The 24,788-nt window shown below is 43.1% G+C and overlaps 1 pseudogene; it reads left to right on the top strand.

Moving 5' to 3' along the window:
• The first annotated feature begins 477 nt into the window (after positions 1-477).
• LOC109894789 (tripartite motif-containing protein 2-like) overlaps positions 478-24,788 on the top strand; it is a 30,000-nt pseudogene continuing 5,689 nt past the window's right edge.

Here is a 24,788-nt window from a genome sequence, read left to right as displayed (position 1 = left end):
GGACCCTGAGGACGACAAATTAGAGCAAGATTACTGAATGTTATACATTAGTTACCTTTAGAGGTGAATGTATCAAACCTGTTGCCGTGATGGTGTTTTGTTGTTGTGCACTATCCTCAAACAATAGCATGGTCTTTTTTTAAATGTAATAGCTACTGTAAATTGGACACTGCAGTTAGATTAACAATAATTTTAAGCTTTCTGCCCATATATGACATGTCTATGTCCTGGAAATGTTTTCTAGTCACATTATTGCATATTGAGCAACAACCATCCCGGTTTGGGGACACCGATCCTGTTAAGTACATGCTTTATCATGTGGACAAATATCATGCCTCCATTGTATAGTGTTATGGAGGAAATGGGGGGGTCATGTTTGCAGTAACTGCAAAAAAGTTACAGTGATCAGTTCAGGTACTGCCTTTTATATGTGTGTGTGAACCCCTCTAACCCCCCTCTCTCTGTAGGGCACAGGGTGAGAGGAAGAGAGAACTTCATGACAGAATATTAGGATGGCCAGTGAAGGCTCCAGTAGCATCTCCAGCCCTGTGGTGCGACAGATCGACCAGCAGTTCCTGATCTGCAGCATATGCCTGGACCGCTAGCACAACCCCAAAGTGCTGCCCTGCCTCCATACCTTCTGTGAGAGGTGAGTTGTGTGTGTGTGTGTGTGTGTGTGTGTGTGTGCGTGCGTGTGCTTGCTCCCTGCCTGTCTCATTTTGTTCTTTATGTCCAGTTTGGGAGAGTGCGTGAGCTTGATTGTCTTTGAGAGTGAGATTTATTGGTTGACAAACATGTGAATATTCTGCCAATTAAGGGTGATGCTTGCTCATCACACAGCATTAGGTTAAAGGGACGGCTGGCCAAGTGGTTAGAGCATTGGGATTGTAACCAAAAGGTTGATGGATCTAATCCTGAACTGGCAAGGAAAAAAATCTGTCGTTCTTCCCCTGAGCAAGGCAGTTAACCCACTGTTCCCTGGGCACTGTGGATATTGATTATGGCAGCCCCCTCTGATTCAGAGGGGTTGGATTAAATGTGGAAGTCACATTTCAGTTGAATATATTCAACTGACAAGGTCAGTTGGACAAGGCCTTTCCTTAAATATGACCTAACCGAACGTGTCTTTCCTTTTGTCATGGAACTCAGCTGAATATAGAAAGTAAATACCGTATCTTCACAAAATATCTGTCTTTTCTGTGACTATGTTTGGTCTGTCCGTGTCACCCTCCTAGACTAGCTGTCTTTGTCCCTGAGAGAAGGGAGAGCTCAGTGCCTGTCTCATTGTTCTGTATAGCATCTAGAGCGTGACAATACTCAGTTAGATTTGATGACTCTGTTGTACCAAGATGTTCTCGCTCTTTCGCTCGTTCTCGATCTTTCGCTTGTTCTCTCCCTATCGTTTGGTTCCTTTCTCCTTCTCGTTGTCTTTAATTGTCTCTCTCCCTTCTCTCCATCTTCTCGGTCTCTCAACTACCCTTCCTCTGTCTGTATTCTCTCTCCCATCCTAAGTCTAGTCTCTCTCTGTTAATTTCTGACTCAGTGTGGTGCAGGCAACTGTGTGCTGAATATAAAAATTCAGTTTGTTTTTGAGGGGCGGAAAACTTGAACTTGATTGACATGTCAGGGTTTTCTTCCATTTTAATTCTGTGTTGACTTTGATAACCATTGGACAACTTAATTAATCAGTGAATTAAACAGTGATTTAATTCATCAGCGTCTCTAAGTAAATTGTGTATGACAAAATTATATCAAACTAGCAATTCAGTAGACCATTTAAAGTGTTTATATATATATATATATTTTTTTTTTAAATATTTTGTGGGACCTTTTTCTGGGCTTTTGTTCTTTTGCCATGTATCAAGTACCCAAACGTATAGGATGCTATCTAAGGCTAGGCAGTGTGTGACTGTGAATCCCACCCCTTCATAAAATGTGTTATAGAGTCACTCACTGGTATTATAAGTCAGTGTTGTTGCTGTATGGTGGAAATGACCCCATGTCTGCAACATTTTAGGATTTGATCCTGTAAAGCCATTGAATCTAATGAAAGCTATTTTTTTCCTGACTCAAGTAGAATATACTAGACGAGAGTCATAATAACATATGTATGATACAATGTCTGTTGTTACATCCCAAATGTCAACCTCTTCCTTAGTTAGGGCACTACTTTTGACAAGTTCCCATTGGTGCCAGTTGGGATACAGGCATGTAGCCTGTATTTTCTGTCATGACAGGTATTAGGGCTGTGGCGGTATAAAAATAGTCTAGAAACACTAGTAAGTATATCCACATCTCAGACATTTGACTCCACCCTTCTACCCTCCCTCTCCCCTATCCAGGTGCCTGCAGAACTACATCCCCGCTCACAGCCTGACGCTGTCGTGCCCCGTGTGCCGTCAGACATCTATCCTGCCGGAGAAAGGCGTGGCGGCGCTGCAGAGCAACTTCTTCATAACCAACCTGATAGATGTGCTGCACTGGCCCCCCAGCGACAGCTGCAGCCAGGAGAGCGCAGTGTTGGAGACCATCAACTCTATGGTCACGGGACAACCGCTCTCTTGCCCCAACCACGTAGGATATAATGACAGACAGACTCTCTCTCTCTCTCTCTCTCACACACACACACCTAATAATTTCCATCCATCAGTGTCCATATAACGTTATTGCAGGAGTAAATTATTCTACCGATCGGTCACCTTGTTGAAATTACAGTGATGGTCGGGGGGAGGGTCATCGATGGCATTTAACAGTCTAGACATGTCTGTGGCACCTCAGCAGGAGATTCCATGACATTCAACTTTCTTGCTTATCGCTCTAGCTCGTCACGATAGCAACAGTTTTATTTTTATGGGATACTAGCACGGGGCACTACCACATTGGCACTGAACTCCTAAATAGTGATAATGACATGCTTCAAAGCTTGACACAGAGGTTTAGTACAGGGTGTGATGTTTTGGGTAAAAAAAAAATTGAGATTAATTGTGGTGTTTTTTTTGTATATTTAATAGGAAATACATTTTAGGGTTAGTAGATATCTACAGTATTTTGTACAGTATTTTGTCCCATATATTCTGGGAATATTTGGTAGTGCTTTCGTACACCTGCACAGTACGCATTTGTTAATCATGTCAGAGGAAAGGAAAAGGAGAAAATGGATTCTCATACCGTTTCTTCACCTTGACCTTTAAACTCTTGCTTTGCTCTTGCCTAGGTGGTGGAGTTCCACTGTCCACCGTGTGAGACAGCCATGTGCCAGGAGCGTACGAGCACTCCACTGTGCCCCTCAAAGATGTGGTCGAGCAGCACAAGGCCTCGCTGCAGGACCAGCTTGTCAAAAACCGGTAGGGGCCAATACATACCCCTGGGGGACACCAAGACGTTATAAAACATATTTACAACAATAAAAACAAATTACAACCCCAAAAAATAAACATGTAATAATAATTATGACATCCAATTGTATTGGACAAAGTCAAAAAAAGGTAATGGCCCAACACACACCACTGGGGAAAGTGGGTTAATGTGTGTTAATAGACTAAGTTCTTCATCTACCCAAGTATTCAGACCCCTTGACTTTTTACATATGTTGTTACGTTACAGCCTTATTCTCAAATGGATTAAATAAAACAAATTCCTCAGCAATCTACACACAATACCCCATAATGACAAAGCGAAAACTGTTTTGGGGAAATCTTTGCAAATGTATTAAAATTAAGTAAACCTTATTTACATAAGTATTCAGACCCTTTGCTATGAGCCTCAAAATTGAGATCAGATGCATCCTGTTTCCATTGATCCTCCTTGAGATTTTTCCAGAACTTGGAGTCCACCTGTGGTAAATTAAATTGATTGCACATGATTTAGAAAGGCACAATCCTGTCTATACACCTGTCCCACAGTTGACAATGCATGTCAGAGAAAAAACCAAGCCATGAGATCGAAGGAATTATACGGAGAGTTCCGAGACAGGATTGTGTCGAGGCAAAGATCTGGGGAAGAGTACCAACACATTTCTGCAGCATTGAAGGTCCCCAAGAACACAATGACCTCCATCATTCTTAAATGGAAGAAGCTTGGAACCACCAAGATTCTTCCTAAAGCTGGCTACCTGGCCAAACTAAGCAATCGGGGCAGAAGGGCCTTGGTCAGGGAGGTGAGTTCCTCTGTGGAGATGGGAGAACCTTCCAGAAAGACAATCATCTCTGCAGCACTCCACCATCAGGCCTTTATGTTAGAGTGGCCAGATGGAAGCCACTCCTCAGTAAAATACATGAAATCCCATTTGGAGTTTGCCAAAAGGCACCTAAAGACTCTCAGAACATGATAAATGTAATCTCTGGTCTGATGAAACCAATATTTAAGTATTTGACCTGAATGCCAAGCGTCACATCTGGAGGAAACCTGGATTGAGGTAAAGATGAACAGATCAAAGTACAGAGAGATCATTGATGAAAACCTGCTCCAGAGCACTCAGGACAACGACCCTAAGCACACAGCCAAGACAACTTAGGAGTGTCTCCGAATGTGCTTGAAATGGTCCAGCCAGAGCCCGGATTTGAAACTGATCGGAAATCTCTGGAGAGACCTGAAAATAGCTGCGTAGTGATGCAGCCCATCCAACCTGACAGAGCTTGAGAAGATCTGCAGAGAAGAATGGGAGAATCTCCCCAAATAGAGGTGTGCCAAGCTTGTAGCGTCATACCAAGAAGACTCAAGGCTGTAATTGCTGCCAAAGGTGCTTCAACAAAGTACTGAGTAAAGGGTCTGAATACTTATGTAAATGTAATGTTTTTTATTTTTAATAAATTAGCAAACATTTCAACAAAAAAAAAACTGTTTGCTTTGTCATTATGGGGTATTGTGTGTAGATTGATGAGGGACAATTTTAGAATAAGGCTGTAACCTAACAACGTGTAAAAAGTGTAACCTAACAACATGTGTAAAATATGTGTCAGAGGCAACCTAAGAATTATCCCCGATGGCCCAATAGTTTGAGGGTCAAAACACTCCATCCTTCAGTCAGCTAATTTTGACCTATGACTGATCGCACCCACCCTCTGACTCCCTCCCTTCCTTCAGGCTGCCTGAAATCGACTCAGCTCTGCAGGTGCTGTCGGAGATCCTGCAGCAGCTGACCAATCAGAAGAGCTCCATCGAGGGAGACATCCACACCACGTTCGACGAGTTGCTGAATACCCTGAACGTCCGCAAGAGTGTCCTACTCATGGAACTTGAGGTCAACTACGTTCTCAAGCAGAAGGTGAGGCCCCAATGTTTGATAAATGGGGGGAGTGGGACATTTACTAGAACCTTTTCTTGTGGGTTTCTGTTTCGTCAATCTGTTTGGTGCACACAGACAATCTGATACGAAATTAGAGGCAGGTGGTCCATGAAAGTAAACAGATATATGATTAGGAGATAAAGGAAAGACATTTCTAAACATGGGCATAGTTTTTAAACCAAGAATGAACGGCATTATACTCATCATGTGAACAAGAAAAATACTGAAAATAGATGCTTCCCAATTTAAAAATGTAGTATATATTGAAAGTAATAGGTGGTAATTTTACAACTAAAACATTCTGATTCCAATGTGCCTTCCTAAAAGAGATTGTTTAATCTCAATTAAATCTGTACTAATAAAGGATAAATAACATAGAAATAAAGTCCTCAGTTAGTTCTACTATCCCACACAGCTGCAGAGGCTCTGTTTACACTTTCTACTTTGCATGCCCGTGGTTCAGCTGTCGATCAGGCAGTTCTCTGATAAATTATCAAATAAAACATGGATTGGGGAGGGCTGGAGAGACAGACTGCCAGGGCAGAAAAGCTGATGCCTCACCCAGCCCAGAGAACCAATCACCCAGGCTGGCCTAATAGAAATGATTCACAAGTAGGACCGGCTGGCTAGAGCAGGCAGAGTGCTGCATAAAGGAAGAGAGGACTTTTATCTGTCTGCCCTTTCCTATAGGGTGTGGACATTTTCTACTGTTCTTTGGTGTTGTCATTAGGTCTATCTAGTTGGTAATTTAGGCTTTGAAAGTGCTGTATCTTCTAGCTAGCTGAGCTGTTCATGTTTAAAGAGAGGGTGAGTCTTGGAATCAGAGAGGGGTTATTCTGCCCTTGAGTTGCGTTCTCATGCAGATTAGACAGATTGCTAACAAGTCTTCAATAAAACTCCCAAGGCGTGACTTTTCTTGAATGAATATATTGAAAACGTTTGTTGTGAAACTGCAAAATACAGAAAATAATATACTTTAGGCATACTGTAGCTGTACATCATACATTTGAAGTTGAATAAATACAAAGCACGTGCTAAGGTACCATGCATCTGGCATGATGCCAAACCATATAGCTAAGTGTTACTCATATGGTAATTGGCTAACTCCTTTCATTACTCTAATAATGTACAACCATCTATGTAGAATAACATAGCATGTTACACTAGAAACAGTAACAAAACTACAGTATTGTATATTTTACAATTCGTTTGCATGACGCACGAGCAAAGTAATACAGCTAACGACATACATGAAAGGCATTCCTTTTTTTATGAGTAAATGCAACCAACCAACATTGATATGTAAGCAACTCTATCAATAACAAGATTATCATCATTAGCCAAATGCTTGAATCGAACTTACAAACAAATATTTTCCATGGCTGAAGCGTGACAAGAAATAACTACACTGAAAGACCTGCACCATAGCGTTGTTTTTAGCTGCTTCTATGCGTGCAGAACAAATTCTCTACTTCCTGTTTGCGTAGTCTTTCTAAGTACCAGAAAGCTCCACTAGGGGGCGAATAACACCACGGAACACAATGAAAATACATTTGAACCATTGTGATAAAATAATCTGTTACCTTCTAACAGGATGGCAGCACAGAGGTTGATAAAGTGGGTAGGTACAGTGGTGTAGGTTTCCACAGTGCACTGCACTAAGTAAGTGTGCACTGTATCTCCCTGCCTTTATGGCGTCCTCTTTCTCTATCTGGAATATATTTGTGTTAGTCGTTCAGAGTGTGAGTCTTATACAGTATGAAGCAAGGGTTGATATAGATAGTGATGGAGAAAGTAGTTTTGGCTGGGGGCTTTGATAGCTCAATGGCCGCTCGTGTTGTCGAAGAGGATGAGTGTGGTAGCCAGATGCAGGTGAGTGTGTTTGTGAGGGAGACAGTGAGACTGTGTGCGTGTGTGCGATGCTCAGTGTTTTGACCCAACCCTGTAGCATTTTTGTGCTGTCAACACTCTACCATATGCCTATACCAGTGGATGTGTCAAAAGTCCACTTAGCATATTCTGCACTTATGTTTATTCTTGGTAATGGAAAATGTAGCTTTATTCTCAATACAGAAAATTGACTGGTATTCATGTGGCACGTGGACAGCTGTCTAAAAGAAGATGTGTGTTTTAATTTGTTGTGTATGTTTCCAGTGCCCTGCTTACAGTATATACAGTGCCTTGCGAAAGTATTCGGCCCCCTTGAACTTTGCGACCTTTTGCCACATTTCAGGCTTCAAACATAAAGATATAAAACTGTATTTTTTTGTGAAGAATCAACAAGTGGGACACAATCATGAAGTGGAACGACATTTATTGGATATTTCAAACTTTTTTAACAAATCAAAAACTGAAAAATTGGGCGTGCAAAATTATTCAGCCCCCTTAAGTTAATACTTTGTAGCGCCACCTTTTGCTGCGATTACAGCTGTAAGTCGCTTGGGGTATATCTCTATCAGTTTTGCACATCGAGAGACAATTTTCGGCTCAGTGAGCTGGCCAGCCAAGGGCTCCCCCTCCAGCCTGGTGAGAATGACCAGCTGGGCTTCCTGGTGGAGACAGAGGGCCTCAAGAAGTCCATCCACAACCTGGGTACTATAGTTACCACAAATGCCATGGCGTCCGAGACGGTGGCCACAGGCGAGGGCCTGAGGCAGTGCGTAGATGGCCTGCCCACCTCTGTCACCATCACGACCAAGAACAAGGACGGTGAGCTGTGTAAGATGGGGAAAGCCAACATCACGGCGGAGATCGCCATGCCGGACGGTAGCGTGGGCGACGGCGAGATACTGGACAACAAGAATGGGACGTACGAGTATCTGTACACGGCGCCGAAAGAGGGCAGTTTGAAGCTATCGCTGCGTCTGTACGACCAGCATATTAAGGGGAGTCCATTTAAGATTAAAGCGACAAAGTCGGCCGATGTGTCGCCCAGTACGGAGAGCGCTAAGAAGAGGTTGAAGTCGCCCGGGAGTAGCCACATCAAGCAGAAGGCCATCAAGAGGCCAGCCAGTATGTACAGCACGGGGAAGAGGAAAGAGAACCCCATCGAAGATGACCAAATTTTCAGGATCGGTAATGGTTGCCTTATCAATGGTGTTTAACACATTTAAAAGGAACAGTTCACCTAAAACATTTAAAAGGATAGTTCACCTATGGTCTGGCAGACTCACTAAACACAAATGCATCTTTTGTAAATAATGTGTGTGTGTTGGAGTGTGCCCCTGGCTATCCGTACATTTTTAAAACAAGAAAATGGTGCCGTCTGCTTTGCTTTATTTAAGGAATTCGAAATGATTTATACTTTAACTTCTACTTTCGATACTTAAGCATATTTTAGCAACTTTTAATACTTTTACTCGAGTAGTATTTTTCTGGTTGACTAACACTTTGACTTGAGTAACTTTCTATGAAGATATCATCACTTTTACTCAAGTATGACTATTGGGTACTTTTTCCACCACTGTGGTATCCCGAAACATCAGTACTTTTTCGATACTAGAACATGAAAATTGGTTTGGTACTTGAATTTTCGTTATGTTCAGTACTTCTGTCAAAATGTATCTCACGGATCAACTCTATCAGCTCAGCGATGTCCCGTTATAGTGTGAGGCACACACTGTGCCTGCTACACTTACTCATTGTTAGCCTGCACTGGGAGTCTGGACTGCATCATGTTAGCTCCCCACTCTGCACAGAAGTTAACACACTTGAATAATGCGAAACGGCATGTTGAAACTGTTAATTACTGTTCTCAAAACAATGTCCATACAGGCTGAACACTTTAAAATGCAAGAAGATATGGGTAGCATCAAGCTTTGTAGGCTAACTTTGCTAGTTTACAATGGAAGCAAACATCAATTTACTACCGAAGTACTTTGTTTGTGATTTAATATGAAAACTATAATGCAAAAGGTACTGATTTCAAAGCGGATTGCCACCAAAACTTTATTCATTCACTTTCTTGGTCTCCTATTTGTTATGCATTCACCTGTATTGTGAATAGGCCTAGGCTACATTTACATTTGAGTAATTTAGCAGATGCTCTTATCCAGAGCGACTTACAGAGTGAGTACATACATTTTGGAACCAAACCCACAACACTGGCATTGTAAGCGCCATGCTCTACCAACTGAGCTACACGGGGCCTAATTTTATCAATAGAGATTTACCATTTAAATTACTTATTACCATTTGTGTTATGTAGTTTAGATTGGTAAAAACAAAGTCAAATTGATTTTATGATTGTATATTTGATTCAAACATTTTGATGTAAAAAAAAACCTCACAAGATGCCAAATGATTGAACAGAGCAGTAGCTGAGTTTCTCTGTCTGGATCAAGTGCCATTCAGTGACTTTGGCTAATACTTTTTTTTGCTGTGGTATAATTTTGGTGTCGATTATTGTGATGGTATTGGGTATCATGATAATAAACCTGGTATTGGTATCGAAGTCAAAATTCTAGTATCATGACAACACTAATATGTTATGAGTTACTTGTCAAAGTTATACATGGGTGGAATTGGAAAAAAGTTTCTCCAGGAACTGACCAATGTAAGAATAATACAGTTCACCTTAAAAAAAAATGTCAAAATGTTTTCACTTTGGAAACTTATTTCCAAATTTGACACTTTTTATTTCATGCCTTCCAGGTACAAAGGGAAGAAACAAAGGGGAATTTACCAATCTACAGGTTGTGGCTGCCTCCTCGGTAGGCAAGGTGTTGATAGCAGACCGCAATAACCAGTGTGTTCAGGTAAGGGAACTGGCTGGAGAATGCCATCTCTAGCTCCATTTCATAGATCATTTATTAAACCCATGTTATTGACGCAACTCAAGACCATGACTGAATCGCAAATAGCACCCTATTCCTTAGTGCACTGCTTTTGACCAAGGCCTGTTAAGCTAATGCTGAGGTCTCAAGGCAAGGTTACTTGTCACACAAATGTAGTTCAGCCAACTACCTCACTAAAATCATTTGGCTTCAACAGATAACTAGCAGTCATATAATGGATTGCAATAACAGATTGAGTTTACATCTCAAAGTGGTTAACAATGTACAGTAGAATGTCTTATATTTCGGGTGATACCAGTTGTTCAGGGTAGGATCAACAAACACATTATGCTTATTCTCTTGGCCTGAGGGAAATATCTGAAGGAATTGTGGGATGCTGGTAGGCGGAGCACAATGACTCATCATCGCTATTGAACATAATCAGCTTGGTGAGAGCTGCACTTTGTCATCATCATGGAGACCAAACATCAGCTGTCCGTCCTCCCTTTAATGCATTTGAGAATATGTTCCATCAAATGAACATACAGGCACTTTTGTCTTGAGTTTCTTGTTGTTGTAGATTTGCGATGTTGATCTGTGGATTTGCAGGGCTTGAATACCAGATGAATAATAGAAATTGACAAAGTTTTTAATTTATTTATTTACTACAGCACACATTAATTTTGAGTGAGCACATCATTTCTTATTTCATGTAATACAAGTTAGGCATGATAAAATACTTTTCTACTGTAGTTACTCTTTCATTCTAATATTTTATCCCATTTACAATACCAGTCAAAAGTTGGGACACACCTTCTCATTGCAGGGTTTTTCTTTATTTTTTTTACTATTTTAAACATTGTAGAATAATAGTGAAGACATCAAAACTATGAAATAACACATGGAATCCTGTAGTAACCAAAACAAATGTTAAACAAATCAAAATATATTTGAGATTCTTCAAAGTAGCCACCCTTTGCCTTAATGACAGCTTTGCACACACTTGGCATTCTCTCAACCAGCTTCTTGAAGTAGTCACCTGGAAATCATTTCAAGTAACAGGTGTACCTTGTTAAAGTTAATTTGTGAAATTTCTTTCCTTCTTAATGCGTTTGAGCCAATCAGTTTTGTTGTACGGATGGTATACAGAAGATAGCCCTATTTGGTAAAAGACCAAGTCCATATTATGACAAGAACAGCTCAAATAAGCAAAGAGAAACAACAGTCCGTCATTACTTTAAGACATGAAGGTCAGTCAATGCGGAAAATGTCAAGAACTTTGGAAGTTTCTTCAAGTGCAGTCACAAAAACCATTAAGCGCTATGATGAAACTGGCTCTCATGAGGACCGCCACAGGAAAGGAAGACCCAGAGTTACTTCTGCTGGCAGGAAGCTTGGCCCAGTGATGTACTGGGCCGTACGCACTACCCTCTGTAGTGCCTTGCAGTCGGAGGCCGAGCAGTTGCTATAGCAGACAGTGATGAACCGCATCAGGATGCTGTTGATGGTGCAGCTGTAAAACCTTTTGAGGATCTGAGGACCCATGCCAAGTCTTTTCAGTCTCCTGAGGGGGAATAGGTTTTATCTTGCCCTCTTCGCGACAGTCTTGGTGTGCTCGGACCATGTTAGTTTGTTGGTGATGTGGACACCAAGGAACTTGATGCTCTCAACCTGCTCCACTACAGCCCCATTGATGAGAATGGGGGCATGCTCGGTCCTCTTTTTCCTGCAGTCCACAATCATCTCCTTTGTCTTGATCATGTTGAGGGAGAGGTTGTTGTCCTTGCACCACACGGTCAAGGCTCTGACCTCCTCCCTATATGCTGTCGGTGATCAGGCCTATCACTGTTGTGTCATCGGCAGACTTAATGATGGTATTGGAGTCATGCCTGGCTGTGCAGTCATGAGTGAACAGGGAGTACGGGAAGGGGCTGAGCACGCACCCCTGAGGGGAGCCCGTGTTGAGGATCAGCGTGGCGGATGTGCTGTTACCTACCCTTACCACCTGGGGGTGGCCTGTCAGGAAGTCCAGGATTCAGTTGCATAGGGAGGTGTTTAGTCCCAGGGTCCTTAGCTCAGGTGTGAAAGGGCATCATCTGTGGATCTGTTGGGGCGGTTTGCAAATTGGAGTGGGTCTAGGGTTTCTGGGTTAATGGTGTGAGCCATTACCAGCCTTTCAAAGCATTTCATGGCTACAGACGTCAGTGTTACGGGTTGTTAGTCATTTAGGCAGGTTACCTTAGTGTTCTTGGGCACAGGGACTATGGTGGTCTGCTTGAAACATGTTGGTATTACAGACTCAGACAGGGATAGGTTGAAAATGTCAGTGAAGACACTTTCCAGTTGGTCAGCGCATGCTCGGAGTACACGTCCTGGTAATCCGTCTGACCCTGCGGCCTTGTGAATGTTGACCTGTTTAAAGGTCTTACTCACATTGGCTGCGGAGAGCGTGATCACACAGTCGCCCAGAACAGCTGATGCTCTCATACATGTTTCAGTGTTACTTGCCTTAAAGCGAGCATAGAAGTTATTTAGCTTGTCTGGTAGGCTCGTGTCACTGGGCAGCTCTCGGCTGTGCTTCCCTTTGTAGTCTGTAATAGTTTGCAAGCCTTGCCACATCCGACGAGCGTCGGAGCCGGTACAGTACAATTCAATGTAGTCCTGTATTGACACTTTGCCTGTGTGATGGTTCGTCGGAGGGCATAGTGGGATTTCCTATAAGCTTCCGGCTTAGAGTCCCGCTCCTTGAAAGCGGCAACTCTACTCATTAGCCCAGTGCGAATGTTTCCTGTAATCCATGGCTTCTGGTTGGGGTATGTACGTACAGTCACTGTGGGGACGATGTCATTGATGGACTTATTGATGAAGCCAGTGACTGATGTGGTGTACTCCCCAATGCCAATGGAAGAATCCCGGAACATATTCTAATCTGTGCTGGCAAAACAGTCCTGTAGTTTAGCATCTGCTTCATCTGATTTTTTTATAGACCAAGTCACTGGAGCTTCCGGTTTAAATTTTTGCTTGTCAGCAGGAATCGAGAGGATAGAATTATGGTCAGATTTGCCAAATGGAGGGTGAGGGAGAGCTTTGTACGCATCTCTGTGTGTGGAGTAAAGGTGGTCTCGAGTTTTTTTCTCCTCTGGTTGCACATTTAACATGCTGATAGAAATGAGGTAAAACTGATTTAAGTTTCCCTGCATTAAAAGTCTCCGGCTACTAGGAGCGCCACCTCTGGATGAGCGTTTTCCTTTTTGCTTATGGAGGTGTGCAGTTTTAGTGCCAGCATCGGTCTGTGGTGGTATGTAGACAGCTATGAAAAATACAGATAAAAACTATTGGTAGATAGTGTGGTCTACAACTTATCATGAGATACTCTACCTCAGGCGAGCAAACCTAGAGACTTCCTTAGCACCGGCTATTGTTTACAAATATGCATAGGCCCCTGCCCCTTGTCTTAACAGAGGCTGCTGTTCTATCCTGCCGATACAGTGTATAACCCACCAGCTGTATTTTATTAATATCGTCGTTCAGCCACGACTCGGTGAAACCTAAGATATTCGTTTTTAATGTCCCGTTGGTAGGATATACGTGCTTTCAGTTTGTACCATTTATTTTCCAGCGATTGAACGTTAGCTTACAGTACGGATGGCAAAGGCAGATTAGCCAATCGTCGCCTGATCCTATTTCCCAGAAATCTCAGTTTCTTTCTCCAGCGAATGACGGGGATGAGGGCCTGTACGGGTGTTGAGTATATCCTTCCCGTCCGACTTATTAAAGAAAAATTATTTGTTCAATTCGAGGTGATTAATCACTGTTCTGATGTCCAGAAGCTCTTTTTGGGCATAAGAGAGCAACATTATGTACAAAATAGGTTACAAACAATGCGAAAAAACAAACAAAATAGCTTGGTTGGTTAAGAGCCAATAAAATGGCAGCCATCCCCTTCGGCGCCATCACAACCTATGAGTGGTAGTTAGAATCTAGCTCAGGGCTGTTCAATTCCAGACCTGGAGGAAAGGCCAAAACAAGTAAAAAAAATTCGACCTGGTAGTTAATTGCACTCACCTGGTGTCCCAGGTTTGAATTAGTCCCAAATGAGAGGATGAAAAACATAAGTGTTTTGGCCCTCCAGGAACGGAATTGAACAGCCCTGCATCTAGCTCATCTCTTTGAAGTCGTTCTGCCTTGACTTAGTCACAGTAGTATCTTTTGACTAAGTTCTCACCAGAGCTCTTTGAGGTGTGTCTGAAGAATAGTCTTCTGATATAGACTGGATGATGACAAGACTTGGTTAGGAGCTCTGACTGCTCAGATGGTTTGTATTGATTTGCTGTATATCATGGTACTTTTGCAAATTTGCAAGTATGGCAAACATACCAACTCTAAATTGGTATTAGGGCAATAACAATTCCAGTTCATAATAATTGAAAAGTGTCATTTATCATATCAAAGAGGATTTTCTAATTATTTCCTTAAAGGACCATTCAGCATGATGGCACTGACAGAGATGGTCGTCTTGCTTCGAGTTCTTAGGAAACTATGCAGTATTTTGTTTTTGTATGTATTGTTTATTTCATTGTTACCCCAGGACATATTAAGTCTTATTACATACAGCTGGGAAGAACTATTGGATTTAAGAGCAACGTCAACTTACCAACATTATGACCAGGAATACGACTTTCCCGAAGCGGACCCTCTGTTTGGACCACCACCCAGGACAATGTATCTAATTCCAGTAGTCGACCCAAAACAGCGGAAGGGGCAGACGAAGCGACCACCTGGTCAGGCTCCGTAGACGTGCACATCGCCCAACTCTCCTGAGTATACTACTAGCCAATGTCCAGTCTTGACAACAAGGTAGACGAAATTTGAGCAAGGGTTGCCTTCCAGAGAGACATCTAAGATTGTAACATTCTCTGTTTCACGGAAATATGTCTCTCTCGGGATATGATGGCGGGAATCAGTTCAGCTACCGGGCTTCTCCATGCATTGCGCCGACAGAGATAAACACCTCTCTGGGAAGAGGAAGGACAGGGGTGTATGCTTCATGATTAACGACTCATGGTGTAATCTTAACAACATACAGGAACTCAACTCCTTCTGCTCACCGACCTTCCGTACAATCAAATTCCGGCCATTTTACCAACCAAGAGAATTCTCGTCAGTTATAGTCACAGCTGTGTACATTCCCCCTCAAGCAGACACTAAGATGGCCATCAAGGAACTTCACTCGACAATATGCAAACTGGAAACCATATATTATGAGGCTGCATTTATTGTAGCTGGGGATTTTAACAAAGCAAATTTGATAACAAGGCTACTTAAATTCTACCAGCATATTGATTGTGCTACACACATGCGCAATACCCTCGACCACTGCTACTCTAACTTCCACGATGCATACAAAGCCCTCCCCCGCCCTCCCTTTGGAAAATCCGACCACGACGCCATCTTGCTCCTACCGTCTTATAGGCAGAAACACAAACAGGATGTACCAGTGACGAGAAACATCCAAAGCTGGTCCGACCAATCAGAAGCCACGCTTCAAGATTGTTTTGATCACACGGACTGGAATATGTTCCGGACAGCCTCAGAGAACAACATCGACCTATATGCTGACTCTGTAAGTGTGTTTATAAAGAAGTGCATTGGAGATGTTGTACCCACTGTGACTATTAAAACCTACTCTAACCAGAAACCGTGGATGGATGGCGGCATTTGCCAAAACTGAAAGCGCGATCCACCGCATTTAACCATGGAAAAAGGTCTGAGAATATGACTGAATATAAACAGTGTAGTTATTCCCTACGCAAAGCAATCAAACAAGCGAAATGCTACTATAGGGACAAGGTGGAGCCGCAATTCAACGGCTCAGACACGAGACGTATGTGGCAGGGTCTACAGGAAATCACGGACTACAAAAATAAATCCAGCCACATCACGGACACCAACGTCACGCTTCCAGACAAACTAAACACCTTCTTTGCCCGCTTTGAGGATAATTCAGTGCCACCGTTGCGGCCCGCTAACAAGGACTGCGGAAGGCCAAAAAGATCATCAAGGACATCAACCACCCGAGCAACTGCCTGTTCACAACGCTACCATCCAGAAGGCGAGGTCAGTACAGGTGCATCAAAGCTGGGACTGAGAGGCTGAAAAACAGCTTCTATCTCAAGGCCATCAGACTGCTAAACAGCAACCACTAACTCAGAGAGTCCCTGCCTACATTGGGTCTCAATCACTGCCGCTTGAATAAATGGATCACTAGTCACTTTATACAATGCACTCTAAATAATGCCACTTTCATAATGTTTACATATCTTACATTATTCATATCACATGTATATACTGTATTTTATACCATTATTGCACCTTGCCTATGCCGCTCGGCCATTGCTCATCCATATACTTACATGTACATATTCTCATTCACCCTTTTATATTTGTGTGTATTAGGTAGTTGTTGAGGAATTGTTAGATTATTTGTTAGATATTACTGCACTGTCGGAACAAGAAGCACAAGCATTAACATTTGCTAACCATGTGTATGTGACAAATAAAATTTGATTTGAATAAAAAAGAGCCCTGACTATCCATTGATTTAAGTTTTATATTTCAAAGCATTTTGACAATCAGATCATCTTCAGTCGTGATTCGGCCCCGTGTTTCTTTCGCAGATTTTTCTCTAACGACGGTCTGTTCAAGAGCCGCTTTGGGGTGCGTGGACGGTCTCCAGGGCAACTGCAGCGGCCCATGGGAGTGGCGGTTCCACCCCAGCCGACTACAACAACAAGTTGGTTAGCATCTTCTCCAGTGATGGGAAGTTCAAGGTGAGTTCAAAGTTTATACAATGCTGTCATTTATCCTGGAATCCACACTAGATATCACTCTGTTCCACCGTACTGATTCAGTCTGGACCTGCCTTCATTGAAATCCGTTATGCTGCTTTCTAGCTGCCCCAATTGTCGGTCTGAGTGCCTCTCTGTTGGAGCAGGTCCAGACTTCATCATTTACGTGAAAATATATTGAAATGGAGGGCTATTCAGTTTGGATTCCAGTCTTTTCCTTCATATCAACTAATAGCTGCTGTCAGAATTGCTTTATCCTAAGTGATGCTTTGGATGGCTGATGCTTACTGATAATGGATAGCTCAATGTGGGTATGCTTTCTGACTTGATTAGTCTTTTTCTACCCAGCAGCACCTGAAAAATGTTCCCATGCCACTATGAGACTTTGACGTTAGCCTGAAACATTAACTTGCGAGAACCTGTTTGTTATTTCTTCATATAAAATAACCAACAGCAATACTGGGGTATTATCTACTGTCTCTCTATCTCAGAATAAGATTGGCTCGGGCAAGCTGAGCGACCGGCAGTTTGCAGGTACACTCAATGGTAATGGTGTTGCACTCCCCTCTCAGCTCCCTCTCTTATGCTCTCACGAACTGCATGCGGAATGAGGACTCCCCCAGGCGAGTGACCTTTAGAACGTGACCGTGACCTTTGACCTTTTATTTGATCAAGGGGGACTTCCCTTATGCTCTTCCTACTGTCTCAAAGCCAATTGCTTTTGTCAGTCATGTGTGTTTCAATTAAATGTTTCAATTTTAAATGAACCCAACCTTATCTTAAAGGGGCAATCAGGCTGTCCATATCGGCAGACTGTGATATGGCCATTGCTTGGAGAGACTCCTTCCCCTCCAGGAGACTGTCAAACATGATGACAACACCTCCCCAACAGGTGTTGCCAGGCAGCTTCAATGTGGTGCTCTTATTCTTCACACTTTGCTTGGTGAGGTAGATTGCTGCTTTAACTTGATGACCCTTCACATTTCCATGGCTCTCTTGTAGAGTGTATCCATTGTTTTCAGTGCCATGATGTCCTTGAGGAGCAGATTCAATGCATGTGCAGCACAGCCAATTGGTGTGATGTGAGGGTAGGACTCCTCCACTTGAGACCAAGCAGCCTTCATGTTTGCAGCATTGTCTGTCACCAGTGCAAATACCTTCTGTGGTCCAAGGTCATTGATGACTGCCTTCAGCTGATCTGCAATGTAGAGACTGGTGTGTCTGTTGTCCCTTGTGCCTGTGCTCCTAAAGAATACTGGTTGAGGGGTGGAGATTATGTTGTTATTTATTCCTTGTCCACAAATATTTGACCATCCATCAGAGATGATTGCAATACAGTCTGCTTTCTCTATGATTTGCTTGACCTTCACTTGAACTCTGTTGAACTGCATCCAGAAATTTAGTAGATAAAGCATGTCTGGTTGGAGGGGTGTATCATTGTTGCATTCTTTACAAACGATTTGGCACAGTATTTGCAAATGTACACAGCTTTTACTTCTACATTAGCTGCAGTGAATTGTCTCCACACATCAGATGGTGCCTGTGGCATTTTCCTGTAAAGATTAGAAACAAATGAGTAAAAAAATAACCAAATACAATTCCATGTACAGATAAATAGTTAAGCAGTTAGATTAAACAACTCCTTTGTAAGATAAATGTTTTCAAATTAAACATGTATGGAAACAGGTGAATTAACAGTCCTTAGTTAGCAGGCTCAAGCAAGCTAAAACCCACATGGTAGCAAAAACTAACTTGCAGAAATTGTTACGTTAGAAATTATTTAAAAACACACTTTGCTGTAGGCTACTATTTACTAGTTAACAAAAAATCATGTATGTCATAAAATATATTCACCCCGCCCAGTATTGTAATCAAAACTTACCAGAAAGCATGTAGTCCTTGGCTCATACAGTGTAGTAGTGTGGGTTGTGTATCCCATACAGTGTAGTAGTGTGCCTTGTGTATCCCACAAAAAAAGCAAACTTTTTAAAAATGAATTTAAGCAAAATTCCCAAAAGTTTACCAGAAAGTTTCCAACCCTTTGCAACACTACTTACATGTACATATTCTTATTCACCCCTTTAGATTTGTATGTATTAGGTAGTTGTTGGGGAATTGTTAGATGACTTGTTAGATATTAGAAGCTCAAGCATTTCGCTACACATTAACATCTGCTAACCATGTGTATGTGACAAATAAAATGTGATTTTATTTTTTTATTTTTAAAGGAATGCTTTATTGAAGTTGCTTCATTTGTTTTCTTCTCCTGAAGTAATTGTCCTATATAATGTACTATTCTTAATTCACATGACAAAAATGTAAATGTCGAAATATTGTCCAAATGAAACCCAATCATTTGGATTGACCTTAGTGGCAGCCATGAAATACCCAGCTGGAGCAGCAGGCTGGTTGGAGATGATCACCAGGTTAGGGTTGGTCCTCTCCTTGTAGTGGGCCATCCTCTCCTTGTTTTGGTTCGTGAGGAACTTGACACGCTGAGCCTTGTGCTGGGGCCACATATATTGGCTTGGTGGCCACAAAGTACCTCTGCCTTGCTAGCACACATGACCACCCTACTGCAGCATCTTACCAGTCTGCCCCATGCAAAAAGCTAACTATTTTGTGGCGCAAGTGGGGACACCTTAGGCTGAGGAGTAAGCGCTACACTGTGCTACACTAGCAGCATTCCGTTTAATTTTGTTATAGCTCTTTCAGAAGTCTCCTTGGACGAAGGCATAGCCTTGACTGCCCATTCTCGTCACAAACCAGCTTACTGGACACAATGTCTGAAGGCAGATGGTCTTGTCCAGGTTCTTCACAAAAGTATTACCTACCCTGCTCTTTCTCAAGGATGGGTCACGCTGAGACCACATGATCCGCATAAGTTTTACATGGATGCTTTCAAAGTTGCTCATGTCCAGGGCACGCTCTGTATTGGCTGGGCTAAGAAAGTTGACCTATGTGCTTGTCATTGAATAATGGCTGATTTGGTCCCTAACGACCTGGATAGAGTGTATACCCTGAAAGGCCTAAACTTGCAATACAAAACAGCATCAGTAACCTCAAAATGAAGATCACCAATGGAAAGGGGAGGTCCTGGGGTTTCTGGGCCCATTGGGAGCCATGTATGACAGAGCATACATTCTTGTGTTGTCCACATTGGTTTGCTGGCAAATCCTGCTGCTGAGGATGTAAAGCTTGGAGAAAAAAAAAGATAAAGTTTATGCTTTGGCTGTTGACTGATCGTTGCTCAAGATAACAATGACTGGAAAATGAAAGAAGCTCAGGTTTTGGAAACCCCGGAATGTCCTCGTTTGTTATGTCATAACGTAAGTCATGTTTGATACTCCAAGTCGATATTCGCGCCATAAGGAATTCCCCTCAACCACGCCCACAAATTGGAGAAAATAAAAATGATTTCCCATTGACCCCCATTGTAAAAGAGCCAACTTCATAGATTTTTTTGTTATACTGAAATAACAAAACATGCCGAAAAGCTGCATAGTTGTTCAATGTACCCAGGTAAAAAATCCCAACCCACGGCTTCCTGAGTCACGCAGCAGTCTAAGGCACTGCATCGCAGAGTAGTCACTCCCGTCCCGGGTTCCATCCCAGGCTGTCGCAGCAGGCCACGAGGGGGCGCACATTCTGCCCATCGTCGTCTGGGTTAAAGAGAGGGTTTGGCCGGCCGGGGATATCCTTATCCCATTGCGCTCTAGCGATTCCTTGTCGCGGGCTGGGTGCATGCACCTTGAATTCGGTCACCAGTTGTACTGCATTTCCTCTGACACATTGGTGCGGCTGGCTTCCGGGTTAAGCGAGCAGTGTGTTAAGAAGCAATATGGCTTTGCAGGGTCTCGTTTTGGAGGACGCATGGCTCTCGACCTTCGCCTCTCCCGAGTCCGTACGGGAGTTGCGTTGATGGGACAAGATTGTAACTACCAATTGGATATCACGAAATTTGGGAGAAAAAGCGGTAAAAAAAAAATCGCAACCTAAAGTAGGGAAATAGAACCTGCGAGAAGAGCCCTGTGGCTTCAGGCTATTCAGCGTGGGAGAGTGAAAAATGTGGTGACCCGGTGTCCAAGTAGGCTACACGTAGTTGTGTGTAGAAAACATTTAATCACAGGTATGACATTAAGCTTATTTAGTCCGTTTGTAACTCTACTCACTACATGTAGCATTGTAGTCCGTTTGTTTGTGTTGTTGGTCTTGGCTAGCTTAATGTTCTTGTCGGTAGCTAGCTTGCACCATCATGAGGGAAGCCCTACAACATTACGTTTTTGTAAGTAGTCAGAACATTCAGGAGCAGGCAGTGTTGAAAAGTAATCTTTAGGCATGTTGTACTTTTCTTCCATGTAGTTTTGTAATTGCTAAAACAAGCAGACAACAAGAACATTGCGTTTGAAAAAGGTGTGAGCTGTGAGCCAATGGGGGTAACCTAGGTAACCACAGGTTGTTTTCCCCGCTGGCGGCCTTGATGTTCTAGTACCAACTGGGACTATCAAATATAATCTATACAATACTTTCTTTATTGTATCAAAATCAGAATTCATGATTTACATAATAAAATGTCAATTAAATAACAAATGAATAAAAACAAAAAACAAACAAAAAGCACTGTAGGCCTAAGCATACACGTAAATAGCAAATAACCTGTCAAAACATCCAATAGGGGAGAGTGGGGTAAATTGAGCCGGTACCCCCTGTATATAGCCTCGCTATTGTTATTTTACTTTAATTGTTACTTTATTTGTTGCATTTTTCTTAAAACTGCATTGTTGCTTAAGGGCTTGTAAGTCAGCATTTCACTTTAAGGTGAATTATTCGGCGCATGTGACAAATACAATTTGATTTGATTAGGTTTTTTATATTTATCATCACTCCGTCAAGGGAAATATAGTATTCTTTCTACCGACAAAAAAAATACATATATTTTCATTTTTACATTGGATAAAAGCAGAGAGAGCTAAAAAATGGTATATCATACACTACATTTGAGGAACAATGGGAAAGTAATTCTGCTTTTAATGTTGATTGCCTTTGAATGTTTTGGTACACCCTTTGTCTACACCCATTCAGCATCGTTCATACCCTCGATAGCCCGACCCATCTCTTTAAGGGTTGATCCGAGCGTTCTGTACTAACAACAGCAGTCAAGCACCCAAGCTAACTGGCTAACTTGCTAGCTACTTCAAAATGAGAGAACAGCTCACTGAACATTACTCACCCTAGCAGAGCTTGTTAAAGCTGTTTTTATGTTATCCAGAGAGTTGGTGACTGCAACTGTTCTGTCAGATTGTTCATTCTTAAATTTCGCTCTCGGAGCATTCAGAGCGCACACTGGCCGATGAGAAGGGTTGATCTGAGCGTTCGGACCTCACAACGGCAGTCAAGCATCCAAGCTAACTGGCTAACATTGTCTAGCTTGCTAGCTACTTACAGACACAAATGAGAACACCCTACTCTGACCATTTTACTCGCCCTAGGAGAGCTGGTTAGGCTTTTTTCAACATTTTAACAGTACACTAACTTGAAATGAAAACGACTTTGTCAAAATTAGTAACATGTAATATATGAAAATGTAGTTAGCTAGACTATTTTACCCGTATACATCATGGTTGGACACTTTTCCGTCACGGATGCCATGGTTGCTCATAGTTTGAAGATGTAATCCGGAGACAGGTGTTTTCTCCATCTCCTTAGCTATCATACTCTAATTCCACTTTCAAAACTCAGTCCTCCATAAAGTGGAGATCAACACTTATGCAGTTCTAAACAATATAATATATTGGGGCGGCAGCGTAGCCTAGTGGTTAGAGCGTTGGACTAGTAACCGAAAGGTTGCAAGAACGAATCGCCAGGGCTGACAAGGTACAAATCTGTTGTTCTGCCCCTGAACAAGGCAGTTAACCCACTGATCCTGGGCCATCATTGAAAATAAGAATTTGTTCTTAACTGACTTGCCTAGTAAAATAAAAAATGAAATTATTTTTAAAAGCCACATACCTACACATTCTAACCAGATCAAATAGACAGAAGCTTGCTATATGGCAGACCAATCCAAACTAATCTCGGCATGTCCGGCCCACTCATTATCTTAGCCAATCATGGCTAGCAGGAAGGTTGTTAGCTTTTTCTGTGGCTTAACCAACTAGACTCGTCATTTTAACAATTTTATTTTTATTTACAGATGGCATACACGTTTGTTATTAAGGCACATGAAAGTTCACATGTCCCAGAAGGCCAAAAAAAACACATTTAGATAAAAAGTTTTTAAAAATCCATTCAAATGGCTCCCATGTGCAGCAGTGACCCGCAACATAGTTTCCTGAAATGGGTCACATATTACAATTACATTTTTAAAACCATGTCTCTTTATTTCCCAAACACAATTTAACACAACTACGATCGCTTTTTTGTAAAATAATTAATAAAAATTGTCACGAGTTCGACCGAGGGTGGCTCCCCTTCCCGTTTGGGTGGCGCTCGGTGGTCGACTCCACACCCACGACACCCGGAGCGTTACAGAATCCCGCACCCAAAAATGGAGTCAGCAGGAGCAGCGGCCAACCCTCTCCCATCGATGGAGGAACGGGTTCTCCACCACACCACCGTCCTCCATCGGATCGGCTATGGATCAAATGATGGAAAGAATGGACCGATGGGAGAGGAGTGGTCTCCTCTCTCCACCTTCGGCACCCCCGGTTCCGGACTCCCCATCTCCCGACTCCAGCACTCTCCGTCTGACGCTCCTGAGGGCTTATGATGGAGCGGCGGCGGGGTGCCAGGGGTTTTTACTCCAACTGGAGCTATACCTGGCCACCGTCAGACCCACTCCCTCGGGAGCGGAGAGGTTGAGTGTCCTCATCTCCTGCCTCACGGGTCGTGCTCTGGAGTGGGTGAACGCAGTCTGGAATGGCCCAGACTCCGCGAAAGAGCACTACCCAGAGTTTTCCCACCGCTTCCGTGCCGTGTTTGATCACCCTCCAGAGGGCCGAACGGCGGGAGAACGACTATTTAATCTCAGGCAGGAGAAGAGGAGCGCCCAGGATTACGCCTTGGAGTTCCGGACCTTGGCAGCAGGATCTGGTTGGAACGACAGGGCCCTTATCGCCCACCTCAGGTGTAGTCTCCGGGAGGACGTCCGCAGGGAGCTAGCATGTCGGGACACCGCTCTTTCCCTGGATGGATCGAGATGTCCATCCGATTGGACAATCTACTGGCTTCCCGCGGTCGTTCGGAGAGGGTCCTCTGTGTGTTCCACCACCCAGCCCCTCCGCTCCCATTCCGATGGAGTTGGGAGGGGCCGTGCCGAAGGGTACCGGAGGAGGAGGCCCCCCTTGCACCAGCTGTGGTCGGGGAGGACACACGGCCGATCGGTGCTGGGGGGGTCCGTCTGGGAGTAGAGATTGCAGGCGGAACGCTTCTCGATCACCCCAGGTGAGTCAGCATCAAACTCACCTAGAACCTCCTGTTGGCCACATGTTTGTCTTAACTTTTTTCCCTCTTCCCAGCATAGGGCACTAGTCGATTGAGGCGCAGCTGGGACCTTTATGGATCGCGGACTCACCCTTAAGTTAGGGGTTCCGCTGGTGCCGATAGATTCTCCCTTTCCCGTGCACTCCCTAGATAGCCGGCCATTAGGGTCAGGGAGACCACTGTTCCACTGGACATGGTGACGTAGGGGAGTCATAGGGAGCATATCAGTCTTTATATTATTGATTCACCTGCGTTTCCAGTGGTGCTAGGGATTCCCTGGCTGGCCCGTAACAATCCTAAAATTTAGTGGAGACGGGGTTCTCCAGGGGTGGTCAGAGGAGTGTTCTGGAAGGTGTCTGGGAGTTTCCATCTGTGCCACGTCGGTGGAGAGTCCAGACC

Source organism: Oncorhynchus kisutch, linkage group LG7 (genome assembly GCF_002021735.2).
Source record: "Oncorhynchus kisutch isolate 150728-3 linkage group LG7, Okis_V2, whole genome shotgun sequence".
In the NCBI taxonomy this organism is placed as follows: Eukaryota; Metazoa; Chordata; class Actinopteri; order Salmoniformes; family Salmonidae; genus Oncorhynchus; species Oncorhynchus kisutch.
Note: the sequence above shows the minus strand (reverse complement) of the source record. Positions and strands in the feature narration are given on the sequence as shown.